Consider the following 6,000-nt stretch of genomic DNA (forward strand, 5'->3'; position numbering starts at 1 on the left):
CGGAATATACATCTGTGGAAAATTTTTATCTATTATTGGTCCTGACTCCTGAAGAAACAGATAAAGAACACACAACATGTTGATCTTGGAATATGACATTACAGAATCTGAAATGATCATGTGTATATTATATACCTTTGTATATCACTTTTAACAGGTTCCCGACTGACTCACGCAGATATATTGGGGCAGAATGGCTCTCCTGGGCGAAATCCCATATAGGCCACCAGAGGGCCTGCGCAGCAGAGGACCCGATGTGCATGGCCGGTGGTTGCGTTCGCCACCAGTCAGGTGCGATTGCGTACACGAGCATCAGCATGGGGATTTGTGTGTGTAAACACACAAATATGTAGAAGAATATATATCTGCCTAAACTGATGAAGAAATTTGTTTTGTTTTTTAAATTGGAGGGATATTTATAATATCAAAAATTTTAAAATATATATATATTTTTTTTAATTGACGCTCTTATTTAAAAAAAAAAAAAAAAAAGCAGAAGTGATCCAATACCACCAAAAGAAAGCAATATTTGTGGGAAAAAAAGAACACAAATTTAATTTGGGTACAGGGATTGGTGAGGGATCCTTTACTGCTGTGACAAAATGAAAAATAAGGGAAAAAAACAGACATGATAATGGCACAGTGTTCACTCCAGGGGACCCCTCTGTAAGAGAGAAGTATTTCAGGAGTGTTATACCACCAATATCCTGTCTGCTTAATAAGGTGAGAGTTTCACCAATAGGATAATAGAAAACTAAAATTCCCTTCACAACTTATAAATAAAGGTCAGTAATTGAAATGTGTAGAAATTCATGATTAGTGGTTTACTTAGCTTCCAGTGGAGGCTGGTAGGGTTTTTTTGGGGGGTGGGCAGCAAACAACACCCCCCCTCAGCCGCCAGGGGAGAAGCACTAGCACAACTGCCAGCTACCCCACCCATGCATGGCACTAACACCCCCTCTCCAGCACCCGCTGTCCTTACCGTGGATACAGGTGGTGAGAGCAGTGTTCGAATCTGCTGTGTCCATATTCCAGCATGGGCGGGCTCCGGTGTCCTCTTCTGGAGTCCTCTCCATGGTGTGTCTCCTCTCTGCTCCTCCCGGTGCTAATTGTCCAATTGGATCCTCTGACGTTTTGACCAATCTGGAAAAGGGTTTCATACCTGCTTCCCAACTGCTCGCGAGGAGGATAAGCGTTGCAACAGCGAATATTCAGTGCTGTTGCGACACACCTGGGTGGGCTCTGGATGCATCCTCTGTGATCCGAGCACACGCTATTTTGAATGCTATTATATGGCTTTAATCAGGTGCCTAAAAAAAAAAAAAGAATTATGGTTGACATTGCTAACTTTTTTTAAGGATATTAATTTTCTGACAGCCAAGCTGTTACTTTTTCTTCACTGCTTTATGAATTACTGATACATACTAAGAACAGGGGCGGACTGACCATTGGGCCACTCGGGCACTGCCCGAGGGCCCCGTGCCACTAGGGGGCCCCATCAGGGTTGCCAGCCTCAGTAAAGCCAGGGAAAGTATGTAAAAAAAATTATTTTTTTTTTTTAACATCTGTCTCTGAAATGTCCCTTACCAACATCCTTTTGGTCTAAAAATCCTTAGATTATAGCTACCTCACCTCTCCAGTACCTTCTCAGCCAATAGAAACATTTCTGTGTATACTGTGTGATTGTATACTGTGTTTGTGTATACTGTGTGGCCCCATAATGTCTGATTGCCTGGGGGCCCCATGAGTTGTCAGTCCGCCCCTGACTAAGAATATACATAAAGAATTCCAAGACCTTTCCAACACTCCTTTACAACATGCTTGTTCCTGGCTTGTGCATAAACATTACAGACACAGCCTTGCAACTAACATTTTCAGAAGTGGCAAGCAATGCTAGCGCTCATATCTCTCTAAGTGTACTTTAAGCTGTATTATATATTCCTCCATGCTCCCTTGCTAGTTAGTTACATGGACAAATACCTCATATGATCAGTGCTGAGGATGGTGGTAAGAAAGGCAGGGCTCTGGCTAGCACTGCCTGAAATGCATTTGCCTTTCAGCCAAGCTCACATGACCAATGCCAAACTGGAAGCCTTGAGCCATTGCTTTTGCAGAACAGGTACTTCAGAGCTTCTTTGAACATTGATACATTTAAGAAGTAGGGTGTGTAGGAGGGTAGGTGATGTTATTTCTGTAGAGGTTCAGTGTAGTAACTAACAGTCAATAACAAAAAAGTATACATTTACAAGCATGGCATCAGATTACTTCTCATACAATACACTAAGGGCCGGTTCACACAGCGGGCGATGCGAGGCGACACGACTCGCCTCGCCTCGCTCCCGCAAGTCGCCCCCGTTCTGTACAATGGAACCGTTCTGAGAGGAGCGACTCGAGTCGCTCCGACTCAGAAAAAAGGTTCCTGTACTACTTTTGGGCGACCTCGGGGCGACTTGCATTGACTTCTATACAGAAGTCATCTGCAAGTCGCCGCTGAGGTCACCGCAGGTCGCGGCGAGGCAAGTCGGAGACGCCTCGCCTGCTGTGTGAACCGGCCCTAAAAGTAAGTTATTTCTAATAATCGAGAGCTGAGAAAACAGGGTAGCATTTTGCCAGTAGACAGGTGTCTACTGTTTAATGTTGACATTAAATTTCTTTATCTACAATTCATGTAATTCACAATTCCCTTGTAATAGCCATCTAACAGGTAATGCAGACTGTTTTGCATGGAAAGTTATATCAGGAACTGGGACACATAATGATGTGTGTATAGAAGAAAGCACAGGCATTACCCATGGCTTCCAATCATATACCAAGAAACAAGTTCCCTGAGAATTTTATGAAGTTTAGATTGTACTGTTTATTCCCTGAGAATGTTAAGAAAAAGAAAGTTTGGAATTTAAGTTGTACTTATTATTCCACTGCTACCACCATCCATCATGAAAGGGAATATGGAGGTTACAGTAATGAAGGAAGCCGGGTGATGTGCAAGGTATTGCCATCCACTGCACAAACTTAGGAACTGACCAGCATGCTAGCAAATGAAACAACCCTTAACAACAGGCACACACTAATACCCAAGCTGCCACAACCCACAAATTGCAGTCTTGTGAGAAATCTTTCCCCGACACATGTAGTCTGTATATTTTGCTCTTCAGCATATTGAAACCCAAACTATTGCAGTCCACATATGCTTCTCTCAATTTGCTTTTAATATTCCCAGTTTCAAGAAACACAAACCAAAGGCACTGTAGGGATGACTCCTCCAATCCTAGCTATGGCAACAGCTTTGTCACATGAGGGGGCTCTGGGGGAGGAGGTGAATGCTTAGGAGCATATTACATGTTACACTCTAAATACAGGTGTAACATGTTCCTAAAGGTTTTAACCAAGTTAAATTGGGAAACAATTTATACAAATCCATTTACTTTAAAATCCTCAGATATAATATTATTTACTTCTCACAAAAATAATATTGCCTTTATTTGAGAGCTTTATTATCAAATACTCAAAGTCTCTTTTCGTAATAAAGGTTGCCTCCTTTTAACTGATTGAAGTCACTGCTTTTAATATGGCCTTTTCTATGTCAGTGATGTGTCGAATACTGTCCCCCATCGGATAGTGTCCGCCCTGTACTGCGCTTGCGCAGCACGGACAAGGAGACACCGAAGGTCTCCAAAGATGAACAGCGCCTGCGCAGTGAGTCCAGGTTCAAGCCTCACCATCCAAGTAGACATAGAGTTAGAGCGAAGCGAGCCCACGAGGGGCCCTGTTACTATGTGCTACCGTATGTCCACTTGGATGGTGGGGCTTGCACCTGAACTCAGTGCGCAAGCGCCGTTCTTCTTCGTAGACTTTCAGAGTCTCCTTTTCCTCCATACTGCGCAAGTGCCGCTCTTGCACAGTACAGGGCGGACACTATCCGATGACCGGACAGTTTTTGGCAGAACACTGGTACCCATAATCCCTCCCTGTTAAAATGTGACCATTCTTCAAGCGTATCAGTTAATGTTTTCTTTACTTTTATGGTCATGAATGACTCTCGACATAAGTATTCTTGCAAACCTCTTCAATCATTTCAAATTTACCTCCTTATAACTTTGGACAGAAATAACGGATAGAAATTCTAGGTACCGTATTTTCTGCACCATAAGACGCACTATTTCCCCCCAGGCACGACAGACACTGCCCCCCGCCTCCAACGGCAACACTCCCCGCCGTTACCACTGGAAGAGATACAGGAGAGAGGGGGACAGACATCCAGACATCCATACCCCCGTGGGTGCCGGGCGATCTCCCGGCTGGGCCTGACACTGTTCTTGAGACAGAAGACAGAGCATTCGGCCACTCGAGCTGCTCTGTCTTCTGTCAGGCAGATGAGATAACATCAGGTCAGTCTGCATTTACAGTCACTCTACATATCACTCTGCATTTATAACAATGGTCACTCTGCATGCCACTCTGCATTTATGGCAATGGCCACTCTGCATTTATGCCAATGGTCACTCTGCATTTATGGCAATGGCCACTCCACATGTCACTCTGCATTTATGGCAAAGGTCCCTCTACATGTCAGTCTGCATTTATGGAAATGGTCAGACTGCGTTTATGGCAATGGTCAGTATGCATTTATGGCACTGGTCAATCTGCGTTTATGGCACTGGTCAAGCTGCATTTCATGGGCACTGGAAAATATTTTAGTACACCATTTGGTTCAGAATATTCTTTTTCTTGTTTTCCTTCTTTAAAACCTAGGTGCGTCTTATAGTCAGGAGCGTCTTATAGAGCGAAAAATACGGTATTTAGGAGGTTGTTAGTGGCTTTAATTTTCTGAAATAGTTTGGTGTTATTATAACCATCAGCAGATTTCTCTAGCATTAAATCCGGGAAAGTTACCTCCTTCATAAAGGTGTGGCAATGTAAATGTCAAGTTCCACTCATTGTTTTGAAGCTTTTCCACAAACTCGAAGAGCTCATCCTGTGATCCCGTCTAAAATACCAGTACATCATATATGTACCTGTGGCACATAGACAGTCCATCATTGAAAATAATCCGTTCCCACTCCCCCAGGTACAGGTTGCATAGCCGCATCCTGCACCTACAAGTACTAGACTGGATCAAAAATAAATTGAATATGCCTCAACAAATAATCTAGCAAATCCACTATCAAGGCAATTTATTTTGATTTCTCCACACCTCTTTCACACAATTATTTTCTTAATAGCTTCAGTGTATTAACTGTGTGGAATGCTGGAATAAAGGTATTCTATATCCAGACACACCTCCAAAATCTTCAGCAAATGATCTGTACCCTTCACATTTGAAGGTAATTGTGGTACAAATTTAGCACCCAATCTACATATTCATATACCTTCTTAGTTGGAACTAAGGACTATGTGAGTAATGAGTTAAGATATACCTTACATTGAGATAGGATGTATGTGATATTTGAAGGAACAAGGGAAAATGTTCAAATGCCATGCTCATGGTAGGTAAGTATGGCATGTTTGTTTTTTTCAAATAGGCTTTACTATCATTTTTATTTGATATGTACCTTTTCTGTAGTTTATACTTTCTAAGAATTCACATAATGCTTTTGTCTTGCTTGTTTACATATATTAGTTCTATTGTTAACATAGGTCAATAGAACATGAGACATTATTTCCCAAGTCTGCATAGTCCTTGCTTTATTGTCTTCTCCACCTATAAACCTAAATAACAGGCAAATAGATCATTTGCAAAGCTATGATTTAGCAATATGCACCTAAACTAAAGTGAATGCTTTGCATTATAATGTATATGCTATATCAGCCTTCCTCAGGCTTTTTGCACACGGAGGAACCCTTGAAATAATAAGAAGGTCTCAGAGAATCCCTGCTAATAATTACTATGTCAGCATCCCAAAGTACATTTGTGTGAACACTAGCTTGATATGAAAGAATAAGGAATGCAGAATGCGATTGACTCCTATTTAGCAAAATTATTTAGAGTACTGTAATATT

The sequence above is a fragment of the Lithobates pipiens genome, unplaced genomic scaffold, assembly GCF_037356315.1.
Source record: "Lithobates pipiens isolate NorthernLeopardFrog02 unplaced genomic scaffold, aLitPip1_a1.2 Scaffold_25, whole genome shotgun sequence".
NCBI lineage: Eukaryota > Metazoa > Chordata > Amphibia > Anura > Ranidae > Lithobates > Lithobates pipiens.